This window comes from Cupressus sempervirens, chromosome 1 (assembly GCF_028749045.1).
Source record: "Cupressus sempervirens isolate cs-2001-9-10 chromosome 1, ASM2874904v1, whole genome shotgun sequence".
Lineage (NCBI taxonomy): Eukaryota > Viridiplantae > Streptophyta > Pinopsida > Cupressales > Cupressaceae > Cupressus > Cupressus sempervirens.
In genome coordinates this window covers 95642262-95670015 of record NC_143118.1, presented here as the reverse complement: position 1 = coordinate 95670015, position 27754 = coordinate 95642262, and the positions used below count along the sequence as shown (strand labels likewise).

At 36.4% G+C, this 27754-nt stretch overlaps 2 long non-coding RNA genes across 2 annotated transcripts in view; both read right to left on the bottom strand.

Annotated features, from left to right (window-relative positions):
* LOC149576395 (uncharacterized) overlaps positions 1-27754 on the bottom strand; it is a 34371-nt gene that overhangs the window by 2727 nt on the left and 3890 nt on the right. The window lies entirely within an intron of this gene.
* LOC149576396 (uncharacterized) lies at positions 1291-23434 on the bottom strand. The gene is made up of 2 exons (XR_016361498.1): positions 22614-23434; positions 1291-1925 (listed from the first exon to the last, which is right to left on the bottom strand). It is a non-coding gene; the product is annotated as an uncharacterized LOC149576396 (long non-coding RNA).

Genomic DNA, 27754 nt, shown 5'->3' with positions numbered 1-27754 from the left:
GTGTGGGGAATGTTCCTTACCAGTCCTTAGAATTTTCCCACAGAGAGTTGGCCCATATGCAAACCCCAAAATGATTGCCTGGACATCCCCGTGGCTAGGAATTTAAAAAATATAACACAGAAAAAAAAATTCAGAAACAGTTTAGTGCACCGGATCCCATCAGAACTCCACATTTATGCACACTTGGGCCAGAGTAGTACTGGGATGCATGACCTCCCAGGAAGTCCCAGTGTTGCACTCTTTTTTGTGTTGTAGTTGACGGCTTCATAGAGAAGTTTGACATTACGTCAGATGAGCTACAGTCAGATTCCCCTCACTCGCTGATCTTGGTGCCAGCATTAATTTAAATAAATTAAATTCTTACGCAAAGATCACGTTATCTAAATATAAATATTTTCTTCTTTTTCTTTAGCACTGTAAACCTCTCAGCTTTTGAACTTCTATCTCATTTACTATGTTTAAGATCTCATTGTATGTATATTTTCTTAGTTACCCGGGTTCAGCTATACACCCTCCGGACCAGGCCTGGGTTCGAACTGGTACCTGGTCTGGGTACAGTTCGAACATGGTTAGCTCAGGGTTTGAAATTCTGAGCCCAAGTTCAAAATGGTTCACCTGCTGATTGAACCCAGGTGAACTGCTCATGCATAGATCAAACCATGTTTCAAACTTGGTTGAACTGGGCCCAGCGAACAGCAGAAAAGTGGGTTTTTTTGCATATTTAATTATATTTTGACTTCCTAATGGTTTTACTTTTTCTTCATAATCATATCTTAGTGTTGAGGAGATGAGAAGAAACTGAACTCTCATGTCCAATATTTTTGGACCTAACGTCTACCTTGAGGTCAATTTTCAGAAAGAATACTATCATCTCCCTCAAACTCCAACCGGTATCTAAGCTGTTGTCTATTAACTTGCAGAAATTTAAGTCTCTCTCTCTCACTACACACACACACACAATCACCCGGCCATCCCTGAAACACCATGGAACTTTGTCCATCACAAAAAGTGAATTCAGCCACACCTGAAAAATCGTGGAACGTAATTTCTGACCCATTATAAAAAGTGAGTTCAGCCAATCCTGAAACACCATGTAACATAGTTTCTGATCGATCACAAAAAGTGCATTCATTATCTGACCATTTCATGAAAACCAGTTTATAACTGCAATGTGCTCCTTTGCAAAATAAAATCACCAGACCTGAAATCTCTTATAACTTCAATAAAAACTTTGCGAATCAATAGAACAAGGAAACTAGCTTCTAGGAATAAACACTGAACACCCCAAAATTGCAACAAACTTCATTCAGATGATATATTATGAAATCTCACTGATGTGTATTATGGACATACATAATAGTTGCTGTCATAATCTGTTATAAACAGAAAAATGCATCTGCTACAAATTATCCCAAAACTGAGAGCAAATATGAAGCCAGAAATGCACTGCAAACTCAGCTCTCAAGAAAAGTTTTTAAAACATAGAAGGGTTTCTTACTTTGATAAAATGACTGATTTTACAATGGAACAACAGCAAGCTACAGAAATCTGTCATAAATATCTGCAACAATTGAATACTCAAATCCCAAAGAACATACTTCAAACAAACTGCAGAACTGAATAAAACCTCTACTATTCAGCACACTGATGATCTCTGAATGAGATTATACTTTGTAATCCTTTACTCTCATCCTTAGATCACCTGGAAACAATGAACATCCCATCCAATGGTCTCTCTCTCCACTGGTTTGTAAGCCATTGAAGAACAAGCAAAAGCATTGAACGTAAGCCAAACATTCACAACTGGTAATCAATGTCATGGTCAAAGATAGCTTTCCCAATTGATGGTTGGAGAACATCCTTCAAGAAACCCCCCATCCTCACATTAGGATATTTTTCCAATGGCAAGGGTCCCAATGAAAACCCTTATTCCAAAAACAAAAATTACTCATCAGCTCTTTACTGTGTTGAGATCAGTTCAATAGCCAATAAATATCAAACATATTACACACAAGAGTTCAGTATTTGCACTCATGTGTATTAGCATAAGAAAAAATTTATAACATTAAGAGAGACACAAAAAGAATACCAACTTACGCTTTTATGGGAATGGACAATCTAACCAACCATAATACATCCACCACACTTCCAGTTTTTAATTTTAGATCTACTCAAAATTTAAGATTTGTTAGTTCTAGAGCTAGGTTGGAGCTTACAAAGAAGTTGTGACTGCCAATTATGAATGATTTATACAATAAAATTCACGTAGAATCTGTCCCCAAACTTTAAACTCGGAGCTTTTAGTAATTGAGCAAAATATACAAAGATAACTTCATGTCACCTTTGTTGATCAATGTAGGGATCTAATACTTTTAGCAATAGACAAGTGGGTGTATTTGAAACTATAAAAAATGCCTCAATTTGGCATTTTCTTTTCTGAAAAGTGACCAAAGACATAAAACTTAACCTATTCTAAGATGGTTGACTTGGCTCAAGAATGAGTTGAAACTTTTTTCAAACATTAAACACAAGATGTTCAGCAACTAAGAAAAACGTCAAAAGAAAAATGCATACCAACCTGATCAACCAATATGAGCCCTGATACACTTCTAGAAAAATATTCTTAACATGTTCAAATTGAAAGTCATCTAATAATTAAAAGCCCTCAATTTTGAAACATTTCTAGTAACCAACCGAATAGATAATAAAAAGAACATGTTCAGAAAAGGTTCAGTAGGCTCAAGGCAATCAATAATACTAAGCAAGGCTCCATCAGATTCGTGAACATTCAGCTTTCCAAAAAATCTCTGCAAAACCTTTCAAAACTCAAACATGCTAAGAAAATTAAAAGGGGCATAATGGTTTGCTAATATTTACATCAACTATGATGCTCGAGTCTCATTTAACTTTTCTACATCTACCAAAGTTGACACTTATGATCACTTTCCAAGACCATGTAAATTGACTCTGATAAAAAGATTACAATGGGAATGGAATCATAGACAAAGGGTCAAATGGACTATCCAATTAAGCAGCCCGTGCAAGAGATAATAAGACAACACAGAAGGAAATTGACCCAAAGCACAAGACTCTTCCCTAAGAAGACCTTAAATGAGGGAAAAACCCAACCTCCAAAAGATTTCCTATCATTATTTGATTCCTTAACATAATAATCAATATTCCACAATGGTTTCTTATAGACAGTAAAACATTACTTTGGAAACACAACTTCCTAACTTGCAAAAGTGACCACATAATGATTTCCAATAGAAAAACTGCCCTCCTACATGCCACTTTCACATTGAACCCCACAAATACTTGTTGTTGCTTCACTTGGCATCTCAATCCTCACCCGTTCATTGTTGTCCTAACCTACTACATCTCTACTCTTTTACATTATTCTTTGCTCACTCACAAATGACTTGAAACCACATGTATACCCTTCCTCAACTTCCCACAATCTGTATTGGCCTCAAGGTAGCAGAGAACTCAAAAGCACCTGAAATGTGTCACTGAATGAAATAACAAACTTGCAATCCAACAATGGTGAATCTACATGCAGTACAACACATCCCCCCTATTGGGACTCAATACTACAGTACCATTTTTTTATTTGGTCCCAATTTCCTTGTGCACTTAGGCCTCATCTTGCCCTTAATTTATAACTAATCTAAGACATTGTTTTGTGGTCTTTGTGATTTTTGGCCTAGGTGATGTTCTCTGTGTACCCTTCTAGTGTTGTTACAAAAGCTTCCAAACTCCGAAGTGTTGGGTCTATTGGGCCATTTTCTTAAGTTTCTAAAAGTTGTCAGAAGTTTCAAACTTGGGTTGTGTCCTAGACTTCCATGTCATTCATTTTTTTTCCTTCCCCTTTATTCTCATTGATTTGTTGGCCTTCTCCTTTGTAATACACATTTTCCCTTGCCCTGACCTCCCAAACCTTTACAATTGATTTTTTTGAAGTCTTTTGGACCATGCTTTATTTGTGTACATCATTTGGATATTCCCTAATTTGCCAACTCCAAACTCAATGTTTTCCTTAAATGGGTTATCACAATCAAAGTTGCAAGCTTTCTTCTACCCAAGTACCTTTTCCATGTCATCCCCAACATCCCAATCCACCACCCTCTAAAAGTTTACTAAGTCTACTTTTAGGACATTTGGATTTTCCTTTTCTTTCCTATCATAAGGTATGTACAAAATTTCACCTTAGATCTTTGCCCCTTAAAAATATCATTTTATCAACTTCATGAATTTTGGCACTTGAAGAAGCAATTTTTAAGTTTCTAACCATTCTAGACTCGAGGATGATGTTTGTTTCAATCTAGGATGAGCCATTTTTCCCACAGGTCAGATCTCTCAAAATTTAGATAGAAAGCTACAAACCTAGTGCTTTGATACCATGTTGGAGTTGATAGTGAACCCAATAGCTCCCAAATCTCACCTATAACCAAAATACCTATCACATCTAAAGAGAAAAAGCCATGATAGTGTTGTATGCAACCCTGAGAATAGATCTGATCCAAATACAAATTGTAGTTGTATTGATTGAATAAATCTGGATGAATACATCTAAATGATTAGAATGTACAAATCATAATTGAAAAACTTAGTCTCGGCAAGCCCAAAACTTTTCAAAACTTGAGACTCAACAATTACTCGAGGAAAAACTAGACGAAAAACTGAACAATAACTCGGCAGTCTTACCAAACATTTTAAAATAAATCTTTTCCATAAATATTCTCTAAAAATACATTACTAAATTACAGAATATATTATTTATGTCCATCATATATAAATCAGATTTAAAGCTAAATATATATCATAGACCCCAATGAGGTTGAGGGGTAGTGCCCTTCAAGAGGTTCTAGGGACAACGTATCCAATAAGGTTGAGGAAAGCCCCTCATGGGGCCTCGACAAGGTCAAGGGTCAATGCCCCTTATGAAGGTCTAGGGGAAACACTTCTAGTGAGTTTGAGGTGTAGTGGCCCTTGCGAACTTTGAGGCATTCATTTTCACAATTTTATCACTCAAGAGTAAAATTATTTGTTCCTTGCTTCTTTTCAAAAGTGTTTCCAAAATCATATTAATTTTTAAGATTACAAATTAAGGTGAAAAGACCATGTACAAACTAATTTAAGTGAGGTGTTTTGTGAAAAAACGCAAAGTTATTAGCGAGTTTTTGGCCAAAAAATCCAGCAAGTTTTTAGGTGAGCAACTTGTTGTGGCTTTTGGCTCACGAGTTTGGTAAGTGTTCTAAGATATTCAACTATGGTACAAATGAATGCTTATAAAAGAAAAACCATAGATGAAACCTTAGGTGAGGATTAAGTTAGATCATGGCAAATGTCCTCATTTTATGCTATTAGACAACATGACCTGAAAGTAGCTCAATCTAACTATGAAAAGCATTCCTAAGTTTAGCTAATTATAATATAGTAAAAGTGGAAATGGGGATTCCCTCTTTTCACTTGTTAGTTTTAGAGCTTTGATAGTAGGGTGCCAATTCTGAGCTTCAAGGATTGGGGAATAGTCAGATTTTCAAGTTGCCAGGTTGCAAGCACAAGCAAGTCTTAATAGTACAAGGTCATTAAAGCCAAAAAGTAAATAATTGTTAAATTCAAAGGGAAATTTCTGTAGTGTTGGGATGTTTTTGATTAGTTAGTTGGTCACCATGATGTATCAATGCCCTATTTCACTTGTGAATCTAGACTAAAACGATAAAATCTTGCAAGTACATTGCAAAGTCCCCATGAGAATCGATTTTCCACTATCCGTATGGAAATCGATTTTTCACAAAGTCCTGATAAAAAGTTTCTATGGAGATTGACTTTCCACTCTTAGGTAGTAAGAACAAGTGAAATTCAAGATGAAAACCCTTAGTCCACATGGAGGTTGATTTTTCACTCCTAGGTAGTGAGAAAAAGAAAAATCCATAAAGTCCCCATGGAGGTCGATTTTCCACTCCTGGACATGAGGATCAAGGTCAAAATTCTAGAAGTCTCTATGGAGGTTGTTTTTCCACTGGCAGACACTTAGAAAAATTTGGGAAAGGGTTGAGGAGGAGATTCCCTTATGCAAGTAGAATTTCCACTATCTTTATTTGGAAAAGAGTTGAGGAGGAAAGTCCCTATGCGAATTTCCTCTTTGTCTTTATAGGGATCTCCGCTTTGTCCTTATAGAGCCTAATTTTTCACTTTATATGCTAGGACCAAATATGTACAACAAATATGGATTCTCCACTTGTCCCTATGAACTTGAAATTTCCACTAGTCCCTATGACCTTTGATTTTCCCCTCGAGGATTAGAGTGAGCAAGAAAACATGGATTCCTATGAGAATGGATTTTCCACTCCCCTCCAACTATGTGCAAGAATAATGAAATTTCATAGGGACTGATTTGTCCCTATCCCAATCAAATTACCACTAGTTGGAAAGAGCAAGAATTGCTTTACTTTCATGGAACTATCTCTATGACCAATGATTTTCCATTGGGGGACTTAGCCAATTTTTGGATGGAAAAACAAAAGCAAAGTGAAGAATTTGATTTGCCCTTACGCAGATCAGTTTTCCACTTGAAGGACTAGGTGAAATTTTGAAGGCAAATTTGAAGACAAGCGTAAAGATCTAAAAGTCCTTATGTATATCAATTTAAGTAGAGAAAGGCTCAATCTAATTTCTTAAGGAAGCAACTCTAGAGACAAAAGGAGCATAGGAGGCATAAAACCAATGTAACAAGACCCGAACTCTGCTTGGACCCTGCAAGCTGACTTTTCACTCGAACTGGAACTCGGCATCTAGACTCATCAAAAACCTACCAAAGACTTGGCTAATCGAAAAACCTCAAAAATTCAAAGATATTTTGGGATTTAAAACTTGTTTCATGCATCATTTAATAAATAGTCTTAAACACGCAACAATCTCAACAAATAGAAGCTGCTTTGAACACACACACACACAAGTTTATATTGATTATATATGTATAAATGTGAATTCTAGGCTTTAGCTGGCTGAAGGAAATGAGTTAAACTAAATAACACATTAGAAATAGAAGGCGTCAAATGTCTACAATGTTCATGGACTATGAAACAATGGAATTGAAAGTTCAAAACAATATCAAAATAAAAGCTAGAGCACAGAAGACTAAGGCTTAGAGGAGCACATATTAGTGACTATTTGACCTCAGAACCCTCTTATGTGTAGGAGGTGGGTCCTAGGTCATTCTACAGCCATGATATCTGCCAGTGTCTCAGGCTCAGCGTCAGTGGCATCCACATCCTAATTTACGTCATCCAGGACCATATGTATGAGCTTGGTATAGATACAGATTTGAAGACAGTTAGAGGCAGAGAATTAAATTATATTTAGGACCTCATATTAGTTTCTTTTGGGTTATGTTGAAGCATTCCTTTTATTACCTTTATTTTGGGCAAATGGCATAATTTCAAAAGTAATTTTTATGATAAAAGGAAAACTAAAAAGAAGGTGATTTCTTCTGATTTGGAGTGCAGAGGCTTTCCATCTTAGTACTGATTATACATAACCCAAAAGAAACTAATATTAGTGCCTCAATATGGTTTAATTCTCTGCCTATAAATAGTTTAATTCTCTATCTACAATAGTCTTCACATTTGCATCTGAATTAAACTCCTATATATGACCAGTTGAGGCAAACATAAACATAAGATGGACAAGTGAAAACAATTAAATCTTTTTCTTACCTTTATTTACTTGCAGTTGTAGTAGAGTCTTAGGCACAGGACTCGAAAAGTCTATCCAGACTCACCCAAGGCCGAGTCCGAGTCCAAAGCTGAATAGACTGTGTAGAGTTGATTTGGCTTGGGACTCACAGAGTCCACACCAGACTAATAGAATCTCGCATAAATCTGCCATTAGAAGAAAGAAGATGAGAGCAGACAAGGGCAGAACTAAAGGTGAAAAATTGATCAGGAAATGAATTTGTTTTGAGATGTGGATTGCATTTGATGAACTCTTAGTTATTGCTTCCAAGCAAGGTAAAAAAAAAATAATCAGAGTGGGTCATCTTACATGCAATTAAAGCTGACCAGCCTCGGAGGAAATAACAAAAATATAGTGTACAAATGCAAAAATATAAGCAAGACGGCTGTCATGACAATTGAACAATAGAGGTTCAATCTCCATAAATGGAGAACTACAAGACAATGTGTCTAAATAAAACAATCGTTAAGTGAGTACAAAAAAGGAAACTAATAAAACTAAACCTACTAAAGATTACCATTAGAAACACTATATTAATATTCTAACATCCTCCCTTAATGGTCATCTTACTAACTACAGAAAAGGCATAGAATGTTGTCCCCTTCTCTTAAAAAGAGACTGCAACATGAGCCTGCTACTGATACCATCCCTAAATCTGTAGAACTTCTAGAATAGACCAAGAGTATCAGAATATGCCAAATTTGATGTTGGGTAACAAAACTATCCCTTTGAGATAAGCTGTTGAAACCAACAAAAACCTCAAACAATGATTTTGAGGAAAAGTTGATAAACCCTCTGTTGGTGGTTTTACACTATCAAGCAACAAAAATACTTAACACCAAGATGATAAAGATCACAATAACCTAAGGGTTAGCTACTTCCCATAAACAGTTACAGGTTCTTCAGATCTAGACCCAACTTCGACAAAATCATGAAAGATTTTCTACTCTTTTCACTCTGCAAAACCAAGGCGGGTGCACCTGAGGGATAAAAGATTTTCAAACTGATACTACATACACATTTTATTCATTCCATGGCATTTTATAACAATACACATCCATTATAGCAGATTCATCACAATTCTTCTTAGATCTACAGGTAATTCTAGGTAATAGCAGCTAACTAAGACTCAAAAATTAAATGTAAACAAGTGCTGACCAGCTTTGACATTCTTCAAACATTAAAGTAAAATTGATTTTGATTTTAAGATTGATGCTTATTCATGATTTCTCCATATGCAGATTGAACTAGTTGATCAGTGCCTCATACATTGGAATTCAGAGTCTATCCAATTTCTTGACCTAATTGATTGCATTACAATTAATATTATCAACAATTCTCACTGAAACTCATTCTTACACATATCCTCCCTACTACCATGGAAATCCTATCATATTCACTGAAGCATTTACCTAATTCATTGAATTAAAAGCAATAATGAAAATGATATACAACTTATTCTAATTGCATTCAATTGAACAAGCTTTGCTCATGCAATCTCAAGATAACCACATAATAAAAATGGAGACAAGATTCAAAAAGAAAAGATATGGGGACAGTTCGTCTTTGTATTAATTCTCTTTGAAAATTGTATAACAACTGAATTAGAACTCAAAATGACTCAAGATAAGACATTAAGATCCTGTAGCATTAATGTATTCTTAAATACTTGCAGAGAAAATACATCATAAAGCTTGCACCAAGGACTGGACCGAACAAAGCTTAGTAAAACTAAAATTATACAATGACTCAAACCCTTTCTCTAGCCTTGGGATCTCACTTATATAGTGTGAGATGCAACAAGCTTCAGGCATAGAGAAACTGACAATTGTCCTTAAGACAGAAAAGATATTTACATTGTTACTATCATAAAAGACAAAATTTTGTGCAAGAGAATGTCTCTCATCATGAATATTCTTTAGTGGGGACCAATTTCTGTTGCACTCTTTTATTGCTGAGGATTGCATGATTGGCTTTGTTGTTGTTGTTCTTCCTCTGAATGTGGGATAGTTGGTTCTTCATGTGATGAACCTAGCTCTGATTTTTGTAGACTTACTTTAACTTGAGGCTCTCCATCCATATTATCATGAACTGACAAGACAACAGTTATATTTGATTCCTCTACTGCTAGGTCATCAGTTTGGATTGTTGTTCTTGCAACTGCAATTGTTTGCTCACCTTTGTCCTCCTCTCTTTTTACTAATGTGTCAATTATTTGTACTTCATTTTGTTCCATTTCTTCATCATCAATTTCACCACATTCTAACTGCTTAGCATGAACAAAATCTGCCATCCACTTGTCAAAGAGTGTGTCATCTGGCCAATTAAATTCCAGAATATCATGCTATCTCTTAATCACATATTCTCCAATTTTGTTAATCTCAACAAAATCTTTGCCTTAAAGAATCAAAAAATAATTGAACTTTTACAACATCTTCAGTTGTAACTGCCCACCATGCGTTTCCTTTTTCATTTATGACTCTACTCATCCTCAGACACAATAGCTCATCTAGTTCTTGGGCCCATTCCTCCTTATTTTTTAATTTATCCTTTTTATCTATAGCATGTGGGAACAGTTCAAAGTTAACACTCTTATACTTATCAAGATAACTTATGATCCTTCTTTGCAATGCAACTCTTATTATCAAATTATGATAAATCACTAGTCAAATCATAAGTTTTTTCTATGTACTCACAGGATACACTAATAATAGAAAAACATAGAAGAGTAACATTTTTATTTCTTCTACTCCATTTGTTGACAATTGGCTTAAGGGCATCATCACTCGCTTTCAACTCCTCCCATGTATTTACTACCTTTGCTAATTGCTCATAGAAAGTTGGCCAATCAATTTTACCTATTAAATAGATAATAGCTTTCCTTAACTTATCCTCATATTGGACATCATATTTGCTCTTTTCTTCTTCAAAATCTTCTGCAGTGTAATATTGTGGCCTTTGTGATGTGTTTGGGATTTCTATGAGAGGAGCGGATTTAAAAGGCTCCACTAGTGGACGAGGATAGGTGATTCTTGGCCTAGTGGATTGTCCCCTGAATTTATTTTCCAGTTCAATCCTCATTTGAACTTCTTTATTGTATGCAGCCAAAACTTTCTCATACTTGTCTTGCAACTCCAACCTTTCTCTTTTGTCTCTCTGGGTGGTGGCTAAGGTGAAATTGGTCGTTCCAACACCTAGCTTTGCGGCCTCTTCACTTGTAGTTTCCTCAACTCTTTTCACAATTAAGTTTCCCATCAGGCCAATGTCATCAGGCTAGGAAGAGTCAGTCCTAGACCCTTTTCTCATTGACCATATTATCAGTGTTGCATGGTCCTCACTAAACTTAGCACCTTTCAATTCTTTCTTCCCTTTTTCCTCTATACTCAATTTCTTTGTAACAGAATTGAAAATTATAGCATCTGCAATATCCCAATTGGGTAGCAGCAAAACCCCAGATGCTTTTATCATTTGTCTCCCTTCTTCAGGGGTCAAGTTTTTGAATTCCTACATCATTTCTTCTTTTATTTGATTTTGCAAATTTGCATCCTCCATCTCGGGATGCTATGTTTTCAATTTATTACACCTTTCTTCAAACAATTCAATATTTGTTCTCCAAGCAAATTGATAAAAGGATTTAACAAAATTATCATCAGAAATGAATTCATGGCAGGCCTGTTCTACAACATGGTCCAACTCCCTTCCTCTATAGTCTACAACAGTTAGGTCAAGGCTTGGCATTGGAGTTTCCTGAGGATTTCCCTTTTCTAATTCTGCTAAAGTAATAAAAATTCCCCCTTGGGATCCCAACTGTTCCACCTGCTCCCTAGTGAGTCGTTCATCTCCTATGTGTAATGGGGATTGGGTGGGTGAATATTCCTCTATTTGAGTTGCTTGTCCCTTTTCTATCCTCTGCCTCTTGGGCGTGGGCTCATTGGGTCTCTCCTCCAGAATGACACTGATTGACACCATTATTTGTTTTCCTTTATCTAATGTAGCCCTTTTATTTTGAATTATACTATAGCCAGGCGTTTTTTGAACAACTAATCTCCCTGATCCTACCGCAAGGGTGAAAGACAATCTTCTCACGACCTCTCAGGCCTTATGAGGAAAAGAATTAATAAAGAATAACTTCTTTTCATTCATGACCTCCATAATTTCAGGAAAAGTGGTCATTAGTTTATTCAATTTATCTGCCTTTGTTTTTGCATCATCTAGAGGCTTATATTTATCATCAAAACAGTTAATGAATTCAAAAATTCTAGAGTAAACTCTCCACTTTTTCTTTTTGATCTCTTGCTCTTGCAGAGAGAACTCATTCCTTATTATATCTTCGGGGAAGTAGGGTTCATGATCTTTTGAACCAATTTTAGCCCTCTTTCTGAATATTTTAACAAATCCCTTGCTATCACAAAAACAGGGATGGGAAACAGCCATCTTGTACTAGTCCAAGAATTTATACAAAGATACCCAACCACCCTTGGTGATTATAAATTGGTGAGCCACAGTACAAGTGGGAAAGAGTGAACCTCTAGATCTACCAGCCAACTGTGTTTCCTCCAATGCACCTATCTGCCATATCATTTCAGCTATCCCTACCTTCAGAGGCACTTGGTTGGGCAGTACATGGGGAGTCCCTTGAAAACCATAAACCCTAAAAACTATAGAAATAGGATAAGTTATAATATCAGCACAATTGTGGGATACTTTCAAATCAAAAGGATTGTCCATAGGCTTGATAAAATCCAACAATGCCTTGGGAATTCTAGGATTGTCACTTAATATGAGGCTTCTCAATCTAGATGCAAAATACCTATCAAATCTGACAAAACTGGCCTCCTTTGCATCCCAAGTCATATCTGCACTCCACAACTGGACTGGCAGAGCTTCTCCTTCATATTCTTTGTTCAAAATCATTTCCTTTTCAAAATTGATCACTCCTTTAAACAAAAACATGTGCATCAACAATGAATAATAACCAAATGCCTTCTCCACCTTACTCTTTGCAATCTCATTCAAACCTATATGAATTTCCTCAGCTATATAAGATGCAAAGTCAAAATTGATATCCACACCAAAAGAAGAAATTTGTGTCATCATATACATAAACTTTATTGGCATAAAATTCTGCTCATCCTCACAAAAAACCCTACACAAAGTCATATATATATCCATAGCCCTAGTAGTGAAAAAATCCTTCTTAAATGGCTCTTTAGTTGATGTTGTAACAAAAGTCAAATTTCCAATTGAGGTCAAGTGTGCTCTCAGTGCACCTTCCCTGACTTGATCTTTCTTAGATAAGTATTCCTTTTCCAATCCTAGTAAGTCAATGTCCACATGATAGTCTGTGAGTGGCTCCAAACCAAAAACCTCTCTGATTTCTTCAGCATTAATACTTACCAAAGGTTCCCCATCTGCTCTCCTTACTATCCTGGTTATGGGGTCATAATTATTTGCTATGGCTATAAGAAGGTCCGAGTCCATGAAGACCCTAGGGACAACTAGTTTACCTAAATCAAAATTCAAAACATTTCCATGGGGGGCAAACAACTTCCTCTTTGAGAACCATTTTGTGAAAAGCTGGAGTCTTGTTTTTTAGGTGATATCATCCCTAACCCAATTCCCCTTATCATATAAACCGTCTGCAATCTTAAGCCTAGGATTCACAGGGATTAATTTTTTAACTTGAGCTGATTCAGTCGCAAACTCAAGTAACTGTTCCAAAAAAACATCATGTATGTTCCTACTGGCATACTCTACCTTTCCGGAGAAACCCTTCTTTGGAGGCATATTTAACAATGTTACAAAATACCAAAATGCTTTTACACTGTATGATGGATTAAGAAACTTACTTGGTTCTTTGTTATCCTTTTCGAAGCTATGCAAACAGACAGCAGATATAGAAAACTCTTATGCAATTGAACCAGGCGGGAACAATTCTTCACAGGCTCTTAGCTCTCTGAAAATTTGAAATTTGTTTGCGTGGAGAAGAATTCGTGAAATCCTGCACTATATCTCTGGTTCTACTCCGCACAGGGAGTCTTAAATTTCATAAATGGATCATAAGGAAAACAGGGTGGCACCAGCTTCTAATTTTAAAAACAAGTTGGCGTTCAAACCAATTAAATTCATCCACATAAGCTCTCCTTTTCACTGTTGGCGCTTTACACTGGACCCACTTATGCCTCTGGACACGTGTCATGCTCTCGCTATGTCGCTAAGCATAAACATCAAGCAACTTTCCACAGCAACATAGCGACCATCATTGATGCTGCCTTGATCGGACGACAATACTTCATGATTACTTTATTGCAAATGTGGTGGGTCCTTCTATCTTTCCTTTGGTCACCATGTTGCGAACACTAAAGATCGAGCAAGTTTTTATAGCAATATGGCGACCACCATCAATCTAGGAGAGATTTGATGGCACAAATCAACAAGTATATTTTTTGCGGGCAAATCCACAGTGGCATGTGACATCAGATAATTCTGACACACTGACCTGGCTACTAATGACTTACAATCTTTATGATGCCGCTTTTTTAAGATGTGGTACACCATATTTCCTTTTTCGGAGAGGTCGCCATGTCGTTAACACTAAAGATATGTTATTTCTAGTAACGACATGGCAACCACCGTCAATCTTGGAAAGATCCAACGGTGTGGCTCAATAACACTTTCCTATTAGTGTGTCTTTAAGTACATCTGGCATTTATGACAAGTTGTCATACAGACGGGGCTCACTAATGGTAAGTGACTTCACGACGCCGCCTTTTGAACTTGGACCTGCCGTATTCTATTTTCACGGGAGGTCGCCATGTCGCGATCGGTAAAGTTCATACAATTTCCGATGGCAACATAGCGACCACCGTTGATGCTAAGTAAATATGACGGTGTGAATCAACAACATTCTCTTGTCTTTAACTGCGTCTGACATTTCAACGTGCAAACAAGGCTCATTAATTGCAATTAAAATTCTGGCACCCGTCTTTGGAGTTGGTCCCGCTGTGTCTCTTTCTACGATAGTCGCTATGTCACCAAGGGTAAAAACCTTGCGACTTCCGGTAGCGACAACACGACCACTGTAGATCTTAAAAAGATTTGACGGTGTGGGCGATTCACCTTGAAACCATGCACAAGCTTGGTCCCATATGTAATACTTACTTGGTCGCCATATCGCTAGAAATAAAATGCATGCAAATTCTGATAACGAGAACGCGACTACGATAGATTTTAAAAGGATTTGACGATAAGGATTATTTCCGAAAAATATGGAACAAAATGAAAAGTCTTTTAAAAGGTTCCCGAAAAAGCATATATTATTTCAAAAATGATTTTCCCACTCGATTATAAGGTAAAGGCATATGACCTAAAGGGCTTGCTTGGGGCACAATTTTACTAATTAGGGTTTTTCTTAGGGTTAACCAATTTAAAAAGAGATGAAACCCTAATTTGCACATAAAAACCAGGAACATTCATAGTAAAACCTATTCAAGAAAACATGACCAACACCCTCTGGACAGAATTTTGTGAAAAAACACCAAAAACAAATGCAACAACTCCAAGAAAAACCCAAAATAAACTGCAAGAAATCATGATTTTGCGAAAAAAATTGTCAAACCTTGAACTTGAAGTTTACAAAGCATCATTTTTTTGGAAAAACAATAAAAACTCTAAAACATGAACACCTGACATTAATTTTTGTGGAGAAAATAAGAAAACCCAACAAACCCCCAAAATTATAATACAAAATCCGAGACATGGATCATAATACAAAACTTCCTTTTTGAGGAAAAATGGTAGAACCCTTGTACAAAACAATTTTGAGGTAAAGAAATCCATAAAACCCACAAAAAAATTAAGGAAAATTTATAAAAGTTAAAATAACCCACTAGAAAAAAATTTAGGCAAAAAAAATATTAAAAACCCCAAAATATTTTTTTTAGGAACAAAATTATAAATCCATCATCACCATGACATTTTGCGGAAAAAAAATCAGAAAACCCACCACCACGATTTCTTGTGGAAAAAAAATCAGAAAATCCACAACCATGATCTTTTGTGAAAAATATCAACAAACCCACCACCATGATTTTTAGGACGAAAACATGCAAACCCCTTTGCACTAAACAAAAATTGCAATAGTTGCAGCAAATGAAACAAGCTATCATACAAACCTTCATGCAGCAAAAGATTAGACTTTGCATGGTAAAATGCCCCAAAAAAATGGCCAAACTTCATCACACGATAAAACAAGAAAACACTTCACATGGAAAACAACACACGCAGATAACATGCAACTCACAAGAAGTACATGCAACCCACATAACCTTGTGCATCCCATGTGGGAGTTAGACCCAAACTCAATCCAATACCATGTTATAAAACTTGATAGTTTGATATTTCGATATTAGACAATTGAGAATCGATTTCCTTAAATGGAGAAATACAAGATGATGTTTCCAAATGAAACAATCATTAACTAAATACAAAAAAAAAGTAACTAATAAAACTAAGCCTACTAAAGATGATCATTACAAATGCTACATTATTATTCTAATAGCACTCCAACCATGCAAAAGCTATAATAAAAGAGGGACTCACATAGATCAAATTCAATTGCAAACAATTCCAATGACTAATCTAGAAAACATCAATGTGGCACCAAAATGAATAAAGATTTGCAATGGGCAATGTAATGTCCCTTTAGAGAACATTCCTGATTTTTCCCTAAAACAATAATTCCAACTTAGAATCATAATTATATTATTTCAAAAGCTATGAAATTTTATTATAATTTTCAACTCATGATTCTATGAATAATTCTTAAAATTGAACTTAAATTATTTGGATATGCTTCAAAATCTGTTGAATTTGAGGTTTCCATCCCTGACTCAAGCAGTGGCAAGATTAAGGCTTTTCATCCTTAACTTATCAAGAGTTTTTCAGGCTTTCATTGTTAAAACTCTTAGTCGACCCTAGAGGATTTTCATCCTTAAAACACTTATCTAACCCTTGGAGAGTTTTCATTCTATCCTTAAAACACTTATTTAACCCTTGGAGAGTTTTCATTCTTCAAGGCTTACCAACTTTTGGATTTTCATCCAAACTTGACAAGGAGAAAAAAGAGTATTCATCCTCATTATTTGCAAGTCACTTCCTAAAACTCAAGAATGATTCTTTTGTTGAACGATTGATTCATTTATTGCTTGATTGTTGAATTGATGATTGATGAGCTGGTTTGCACTTTATATCCATGTCTTAAAGGAGTCGCCACCCTTCACAAGAAATGAGTCACCATCCTTCGTCGCAGCTTTTTGAAAATAGTAATTTATTCCAAATTGATTGATTGGTTGATTGGTCGGCTGATTCACTTCTTCCTTTTATACTTTTAATCCTCAAAAATGTTAATGTTATTATAGCTTTGATCGGACTTCTTTAAACTGACATAGATAACATAAATTTCTTATTGGCCTATCGGCCTTACAAATTTATATGAGCCGATTTGTTAATAATTAAACAATCACTAAATTAGTGGGGCCGACTTGGAAGAGTGGCGACTCTTGGTGAGGGGGCGCCACCAATAGGTATAAAGGAAGATTGAATCGGATATACACACAATTGGCAGACTGAATCTATCCTACAGTAGATCTGAATTATTTAGAAGAGAAGTGCTCGGGGGAGATGATAATTGTTTGTCATTTATGATTGGGAAAGCAACAATGATCTGAGTTATTGCTCATGATTAAACGAGCACACCAAACAACATGGTATCAAAGCAGCTCAGTCTTGGGGATTTTTTAGGTCCTGAGTGGTTCCTATATTTTGGGGCAGTTTGCTAAAAACAACACAGAGAACATTTCTTATCTTGTTTCTGGTCTTCACTGGATTGTTCAAACTAGGAGATAGAAACATTATGTTAGTTATGCAAATGTTGGGTTTTGGAGACCGAAGGGTTGTGATAATTGTTAACACCATTGGAAGAATGATACTCAAACTCTTATCACTATTCAAAATATCGTCTATAACATCCTCTGCTTTTATCGGGGATTAATATTTGTGTCATCTGTATATGAGAAGTTATACGTTGTAAGTTGCATCCTTGACAATCTGCTAATATAAAAAGTATATTGAAACAGAGAATAGGAGGCAACAATTATTTATGAAGATCAATAATCATTAGTTTCATCATTTAGTTGTTTACATGGCAGATATTGTATGAACCAAGTTTATGTTAATCAATAGCAGTTGGGAGTTGAACAACCGATGACTAAAATGGACAATTTCTAAACCAACAAAAGTTGAGATCTTCTATCATAAGAAAAGAATGCCTTATATATGTGAGTTACATGAAGTCACAAAATAAGGTGATGTATCAGGTGTTATTTTGTTGAAAAGAAATATGAAGAATGTGTAATATGTAAGGTGTGACACATGAAAACAAAAGTGTAGATAACAATCATAAATGATACAAATACATTCAAAAGAGATGAAGAGGATGCTTATATGACTCCGATCAACCTTGCTAGGGATTGATTATTGCGACTAAAAACAGGACCTTCATTGGATGAAAGGACCAAACTGGAGCTTCAAGAAGACTAATACTCGGAAGGAAGAGGCAAATTATATTAGGAAGGATGTTAATGTGCGTTTGCTCCAGAATAATAAGGAAAAGAAGAACGATGCATTAGAAATGTTGTTGAATGCAGGTGATGGCAACATCTGGGATTACAAAGCAAAGTCAAGACAAGAGGGCTCTCCCAATGAGAGGGAGCAGACTGCAAGGGGTTTTTGTTCTAATCTCAGGATGGTCATATTCTTGTCTAGTCTAAGACTCGATCTTATGACAGTAGGTCCAAGGTGGTCTTGGATCTAGCACTTCCAATCATATGTAGATCATGCCAGATGATGAGTCCCTTGGAGCAAGATTTCTTTCACGATTGGGACCATGTGAGCAGGGTACGCTTTTGTGATAGAGGAAGCAGCTAGACGATCTGCTTCAACTGACTTCCAAGGATCTTGGTCAGACAAAGAGATAATTTATCTAGTGATCAGGAAACTATAGCAGTCAAAGGACTCAATGATTCATGGGATGAAGTCCCATATGATATTCATGGATAGATGGATAACTCTGATGGGATGTGGTTGTCGTCCCTGGGACATGAGGTTTTAGACTTGGTTGCATTACATTACTTCGCCTTAGTAAAATATTTTATTGAGGGCAATTTGAATTTGTCAGTTTTGAGGAGCCTTTCCTAGCAAATGTGAGGCACTTTCTTAGAAAAATAGTGCATTGATTGCCTGTGTATTCAGCATCCTCCAACACTGTTGTCTAAAGCGTGAAGACTCTGTTGAATCGATGAAGATTATGATGTGTATGAACATTCTAAACTAGCCACCCTTGTAAATCCAACACTATACTCAGAGGTACATATATATTAGATTGTGGGTTGTCAGTTTCTGCTGTGTGAAGATTGCTACATGAAGCTGGGTCAATGAAGAGCTGGTTTACACACCTAGAAGTTTAAATTGGCTTTGGGAGTTTCTACTGTTGCAACCTTTAACAGACCAGCAATATTGATTCTGAAGTGTATGATGAGTTTGGATCTTTGGAGTGTCTGTTCGAGGTGTCTTCTGGCTTGGATTCTATCTATTATTAATTTGGAGAGGTTTAGGAGCAACCACAGTGTGTTGTGTGCTGTCCATGCACACCAAGACATTATGATTCCAAATTTTGAAGATAAAAGTATCCGAGTGTGGCATATATCCAAGCGTATAATTCTTAAAACTCTTCATAGAGAGTATGATTGGTCCTGAATTTTTTTGAACATCCTGAAGTGAGTCTTCTAGCGACTGGGCCAGACAGTGATGACTGTAGAGTGTCTAAACATGTTGGAAGTTTGAATGAGCATTTGAACAGTTCATTTTCAAATTACTGGATTTTGATGGTTGAATAGTTTTGAGTGTTGACAAATGGTTGGAATTTGGAATGACAGTAATGACTCATTTGTGGTTGTTCTCTTTATTTTGTATTGTTTTTATTCTTGTTTTTTGTTTTAACTATAATGACCAAATTAATCTATCTACAAGAATTGATCCAATTAAAAAGCTTAAATTAAACTGTTTTACTTTCTTTGTTTTGGTTTTTATTTTTTTACAGATGACTTAATAAACTAACCAAATGACCTAGTTAACATATAAATAATTTTAGAAAACTACTAAGTTAAATAATTAGATGCTATTAATTAAAATAATTCATCTAACTCGCTCTTTTTTCAGGAATGTAAAGCCTTCTTTTGTATATTTTTAGAAAATAACATAAGCAATGAATACAAAATTCATGACTTTTCAACAAAGCATTAAATGAACAAAGGAAATGAAGAAATTTCTTCTCTCCAATTTCATAGAAGCAAATAAAATAAACAAAGAATCTTTTCAATAAGCTCCTCGGAAAAGCACAAAGTCGAAATTTCTTTTCTAGCAATTGAACTGCCTCTTTCAATGTAAATGACAAAATGCTCAGTTGAAGTTTCTTTGATTCTATGGTGCAAGTTGTTGAATTGATTGAAAGTATCTAGATCAACTAAGAATCACCTAAGGCTTCCTAGAGCTTACCTCTGATTTCTCATAGGGTTCCTAGGAAAAGCATTACAGTGAAAGCCTCTTGTGAAAACTAAACATCCTTTGTTTTTATGATTTCTTCCAGAGAAGCAATGGCAAGAGATTGAATGAAGGGCTTCTAAATGTAATAACAAGAAGAATAAATAAAATCTAACTTTTGTACACTAAAAATTCCTAAATCAGCCAATGAGATTCAGGCTACAGAGGACAATCTTATACAAAAAATTCCTAAGAAACTAATATTTTCACACTTAAGCTTGTATTGATTTTGATGTCAAGCAGGATTGAATGTAGTTAGCAATGGTGTCCTCAGCTTCCAAGTTTGACAGTTACTTCTTCCTCTTTTTGTAATCTCCAATCAAAGGGTTAGCCTATAGAGCAAAGAAAGGGATTTGCAAATTGGGATAGAAATGCAGAGAATAGAACAAGAGATGCAAAAGTAGACTGATACTAGAAAGCCACTAGAAAGCCACTAGTTGAACAGTAACTATAACTGGTCACAAAAAATAAAGCTTCACAAAGTACTCTGCAAATTTCTTCAAAGCTTGGACCCATGCAAAGACTAAAACTAGCTTATTTGAAGAAATCTCAGTCGCTTGGATTCGAAAATGTGACTGGTGTATCCAAACTGGGCAGAACTCGGCCAAGAGCTAAAATAAATACTCAAGCTTTTGGATTCAATTAAACATATGGAAAAGGGGAACGAGTTTTCTGATTTTAATGAAATTTTGGCAGTAAAAGATTGCTGCGGGGCCAAATACGTGTTCACTTCTGCGGTGAAGTGACAAACTCATAACTAGGGGCAGAAAACATACATGTTAGGCCAAACGAACAAACAGGCACTTAGCAAATATGAGATGACAAGTGTATGAGGGGCACACGGGAGCATTCTACACGGTGTAAACATGATGCTCAGACTAGAGATGCCAATAGAATATGATAGTTTTATGTTTCATGTCATTAGGCTTATTTGATAAGTAGGAGTAATTTCCACAGCAAGTCAAATTGTGATATTGCTATCAAGATTTAACTGTGTGATTTTTTGAGTCAAACTCATTGACCCATATTTCATGAGTAGTGATTCAACATGAATCCATCTCTCATGAGAATAAATGGAACACTTAGCACTCATTGGATCTAGGTGATGCTCACAGGGGTGAAGCACCAGGACTTCCCGGGAGGTCACCCATCCCAATACTACTCCAACCTGAGCGCGCTTAACTACAAAGGTTCCTCCATGGTTAAACCCAAAGAATCTAAATGGGGTTGCAAGCTTTGGGTTTAACCATGGAGGAAACTCTGTAGTTAAGCGCGCTCAAGCTAGAGTAGTACTGGGATGGGTGACCTCCCGGGAAGTCTCAGTGCTTCACCCCTGTCCCAAATGGGGTTGCAAGCTTTGGGTTTAACCATGGAGGAAACTCTGTAGTTAAGCACGCTCAGGCTGGAGTAGTCGGTGCTTCACTCCTATGATTTGCAAATGGGTTTGCAAGCTTTGGGTTTAACCATGGAGGAAACTCTGTAGTTAAGCGCACTCAGGCTGGAGTAGTACTGGGATGGGTGACCTCCCGAGAAGTCCCGGTGCTTCACCCCTATCAGCATCACCTAGATCCAATGAGTGCTAAGTGTTCCATTTATTCTCATGAGAGATGGATTCATGTTGAGTCACTACTCATGAAATATGGGTCAATGAGTTTGACTCAAAAATCACACAGTTAAATCCTGATAGCAATATCACAATTAGGCTTATTTGTTAATCTTTGGTTATCAATAGACTTGCCATGTAGACCTATTTGATTTTGGACACTTACAATTACAGGCAGAAAGCCTTCCACATCAAGAATCCATCGGATAAAAACACATCCTGTTATAAACTACATACACTACTATCACTTAAGCGGATAATCGCCTCTATGGTTTCATGCTATTAGCATAGTTTGGGTAAAAGGAAAAGAACACAATAGAAAATGCATCAATCTTCATCTTCTATTTTGCACCAACATCAATCTTCATCTTGTATTTTGCACCAACTGATTGTAATTAGCTCACAATCATATTAAATGCATCGAGGTCCTCAAATTAGAATCACCATCATCCATTGTTGAAGTGTATAATTTATTCTATGGAAAAGGCTTGTTTACCAAGGATAGTGCCTATTATAAATTCCCCAATTTTGTTCAAACCCTTTCCATAGTGGGTTCCTACAAAACATTCAAGAGCACCGAATCAGCTAAGCAAAATCTTATAGGACTTCTCACCTTCTGATCCAACGCAACCCATTCTTCTAGTGACAAACAAGGGTTTCAGTGCAGATACTACAACTGATAAATCTCAGATCTATGATAAAGTCCGTTGTGCTTCAAACAACATTGGCATCAAGCGCTACTCTGATTGGATCACCCCAAGTTCGTCATCATGCAATTCCAAATGGCCACCACCTGCAAGGAGCATTGTGCACCATTTTTGGTAAACAAATGCTTGAGTTGAATGAGATGCCCCATGAACCGACCAAACTCAACTTTGCCTTCAAGTCTCTATTCAAATATAGTGACTTAGAAGTCATACCAAAAAGAATGATAGATTGTGTAAAACTGATTAAAAACTCAATTCAAATGAGTGGTATTTTTCTTCCTTTACATGCAACAATTGAGAGCTAGCAAAACAAAACTGTCAAATACTTTGGCCAGAGACATCTGTCAAATTCAAACATGGGATCTTTTAGATTAAAAAATTTCACTTCCTATGATTAACATCAGAAAATGGTTATGAACAGAACTAAGGAAATATTTTGAACTAATAGATTGGTATGCCTTAGCCGCTAAGGCTGCAAAGTGAATAGAGAGAGCAAACCAGTCATGAGTAAGATATGTGAAAACCATGTAAGTTTCAAGCCAACTTAGAAGCCATGTAGTTTCTAGGCATGAAGCTTTCTTGTTCGGTCTTATCAAAAGTGTTTCTGAAAACATCCTGCACACTGCTGCAGATGTTGAAACAGATTCGAAGGTGGATTTAAGAATGTTGACACAAAGCTTCCTGAGATCAAGATCATCCAGTCACTGTGCCTAAATGGTCCAGTTTCAGAGCCCTTATCTCAGTGGCACACATAAACTCCAAAAAGACATCTTTCGAGTTCCTTTACAGTATCATTTCCTGAAGGAGATGGTTTCTAAAAGTGAATGAACAAAAATTGTACTGAACATTAGTGTTCTTTCCATCATACCAATACTCTAATGTTTCCTAAACACCCTTGATTTCCTTACTAGCATATCAGTCTCAAGATATGGCAATTATTTAAAAGAATGCCCCATAAACATTACCCACAGTTTGAGTGACTTTTGCAACCCTTGCACCAGCATTTGAAAAAATAAAATGGAATAACGAGATCCATCTAGTAGAGAGCAATTGCCTGGAGTCTGGACTAATGTGTTCCATTTTGCAACACAACGAATATGCATACCTAATTGATAGAGCATAAGAAGGAAGTGTTTTAGATTTTTGCTTTGTGGGTTCATGTGTCATGTCTGTAATATGAGAATGAAATCGTGCCTTAAAATGAAGTCAACCTGTACCTATAATTACTCTCCATGCTATGGTTTTGGCAATACAGTTTAATATCGTGCCTCTTTTAGGTTTTTAAGGTTTACTTTCTTTGGTAATTCCTTGTATATTTTGTATTACAGTTTGCACATATTTTCTCTACAAAGATAATTTCTAGCCATCCCATCAATAGCACTATCTAAACGGCTTGTACTTTGCTGTCTAATTTGTTAAGTTTTATGCCCAGAAATTAGATAAACAACATTAAAAAAAAAATTAAATAAAATGCACAAAAGACACACAAGATTTATCCTGGGAAAACCCTTCCACTTGAAGGGAAAATCCCAGCCACACCAACAAAATATCCCTTTTATTAATCATAAAAATGAAATGAGTACAAGGCTTTTCACTTGACTTAATTTACAATATACCAAGCAATCATATAAATAGATTGCATAAGACTCTTCATGTTCCATATGAATGTCTCTTGGAGTCCCAAAAATAAGACCCTTCATATTTCCACATATTCAACACTTAACATTTCCATACGTATGCCTCTACACAACGTATGACTCATGTCTTTTTGCATAATGTTAACTTGAATATTATCACAAATATCTCTTTCAGCTAAAGATTACCATAACGATCATAACAAACATATTTCTATCTCATAAAATCAGAGATAAAGATCTCTATCACAGCTACAAACTTCAACACTCCCTCTTAGCAAAAGAGAGATCTTTAATGAGGCAGACACACATAGCTGCAAGCATAAGATAATTCACCATAAGCACATAAGATAAGAGCCATGGAGTTACACACATAAATTTCACCATGTCTTCTCACAGAGGACAATCCATCATATCTACTCGTAGAGGGTAGAACAAGGGCTTTCATCTCAAAACTTCCCCCAGAGAAGGATACATTTCCACCATGCCTACAGGCAAAGGGTGGTCTACCGTACCTACTCGCAAAAGGTGAAACAAGAGCTTTCACCTCAAACTTCTCCCAAAGAAGAATACATTTCCATCATGCCTACAAGTAGAGGGTGGTCCACCGTACCTGTTCGTAGAGGGTGGAATGAGGACTTTCACCTCAAGCTTCTCCCAGAGAAGAATGCATTAATAACTAAGATTTTCTCTTAACAGACACTCCCTCTCAACAGGAACAACTTTAATAACAGAGGTTCCCTCTCAACATGGACAACTTTAATATTAGGGGCTCCCTCTAAGCCAAGATCAACTCCCTCTAAAGTTGAACATCTCCCTCTATCATGCAAGCTCCCTTTAAAGCTTAGCCTCTTGACATCTCATTGCGTCATACAATTAATAAAGATCTCTGATCAATGTCATGCAAGGCTAGATCAATGCAATGCAATCTCCCTCTGAATCTAAAGCTCAATCTCTCATTGTTGCTTGTTGCATCTTTGCATGCTAACAACTTTGCTCCATTAAGCAACTTGCAGGTGAATCATAAACATAAATATATCCCCATAATTGGTTCAACTTTATTTATGGTGACAAATGCAAACCAATTCACTCCCCCAATTAAATTGCAAGATTGGATCCATCAAACCTAGTTCTAGAATCCCAATCTCCAATTGTTCCATTCAAAGCAATCTTTGGAGAAATATGAACACCCCAACCTCTAGATTTTGACTCCACTTGATGCAAGAGCATCCTGGGTTTCCTTGCTATCCTACTCATCTTTGTTCATTTTGCCTGTTATTGCCAAGTTGCAGTTAGTACCGAGTTCCAGTGGTTGTCGAGTTACGGTTGTTGTCGAGTTCTTTAGTGTTGGCTGAGTTGCCCAATATTGACCGAGTACTTTGTGGTCGAGTGTTCCTTCATGCACCAAGTGAACCTGATGTTTGTTGATGCTCGGTTCCTTCTTTGACTGAGTTTGTCTATGATTGCTTTTTAGTGTGAGCCAACTTGTGCATTTAATTTGGATCGTGAATTTAATGTAAGGATCTTGTCTTGGGATGTGTGCAGACCGTTTTAAGGTCAGCCTTCTATTTTGTAATGACCTAGAATCTTTTGTAAGCCATTTTGGCAAGTATAAATAGGGGTGTTTAGGTTAGGTTAGGCATTCTGGAAGAAAGGGGGGTGTGAAGTTGAAGAGCTAGAAGTCCGAATTAAGGACCTGTGAAAATTCAACTCTGGAATTTTGTAAATCTTTTGGCTACAACCCATAAGGCCTTACAGCTAAGCATGTAGGTTGATAATTGGATGAATCAATAAAGTATTTTTTTCCTTCTCTCCTAGGTGTTGTTCTCTATGTTATTTGCTTTCGTTGTGTTTACTCAGCAAGGTGATTGGATAGTTAGGTGTGCCTCTGGCCCTAGCTTTTTAATCCCTCTATGCGTCACTACTTGAATGCCTTCAAACATCCAACCCAATCCAACCAAAACTACATATTCTCCAAAGGATTCAATGGCATGCAGTCAATGTCCATTCCAGATTCAACTCCCAACTCTGGCATGACAAATTGAACTATACATCTATTTCAATCAATAGTCGAAATATTGCCATCATGAACTTCCCATGTTCTTGAATGGCATGTTGACCTTTAGATAAAGGAAGAGATAAATTGGTTGGTAAACTCTCACGAATGGCATTTCGTGCTTCACTATAGTGACTTTGTGCTTGGCAGGATCTATGGCAACGAAAGTAGCTATGGTAGGATCTCTGAAATTTAGCAGAACATACTCCAAATTGATGACAATGGCCCGCTCTCAATCAAGCATCGAAGATGGATAAGAAAGTAAAGAATCCAAAATACGCAAAACAAGAGCAGGAGGCCTTGTGCAGTGCATGATTGCATGTTGGATTTCTTTGAATCAATCACCACAATAATCACCGTGCAAAAATAAATTCCAACAATTCATTAGAAACTTTTTATTGTGTCATTACATCAAAACGAAAGCTTTCATAACGTGGTGATCACCACCGAGAATATATAACGCCCAGAATAGCATCTTTCCCAAGCATGTCAAATACAAAATTGAAACCTAACTTTCGTAAAGTAAATCTTAACAACTCCCCTACTTCTTGCTTTAAAACATTAAAGACGATATGCAATCTTCCAACAAGAAACAAGCACTGACGATGCTCCTTCTGATTTCTTTGAGTTGTCCGACCATATTGAAATCTTTCCAACGGAAAAACAATAGAGAGAGAGAGAGAGAGAGAGACGACCATACCCAATGGATGACTATTGATACTAGAAGGAAAGACAATTACAGTGCTCATCAGAAATTTAAATGCCCAAAGACCCCTGCTCAAAACAACACTTGACTTCTTGGCATAAAATGAACGATGCCAGAAGAGACCAAAATGGCATATGCACACCAGAATGAATCTTCTCGACATGTCAAATACTGCTCATTCATCGAACACTACTCTAGAAAAAATGCTCTCAACTATTCACACGAGAATAATTATTGCAGCTCATGCAAATGATGACTACTGAAGATCACACCAACTCAAAAATAAATTAAGCCCTTTTGTAGCACAAATACACATTTTCACTGAGAACTAATTAAGAACTCTTGGCACGAGAATGTCGTTACAGGATTCTTCAAATTCTTTAAACGAGAGATATCAAAAGAAGGGAATCTTAGCTTTGAAAATTGTCATCAATTCCTTTTCAAACCAAGAGAATAAATCATTAAGATCTTTGATAGCATTCTAATAATAATATAACCAGAACATGCAAATCCTCATATGCAAATAACTTGTAAAAATAAAGCGTATCTGTCATCCAAATATGCAGATTTCTGACAGTTCTTGTGCGATAAAAAGAGAACTTTCTGCCACAATAAGAAACAATTGCATTGGAAAACACACAACGCAAAGTA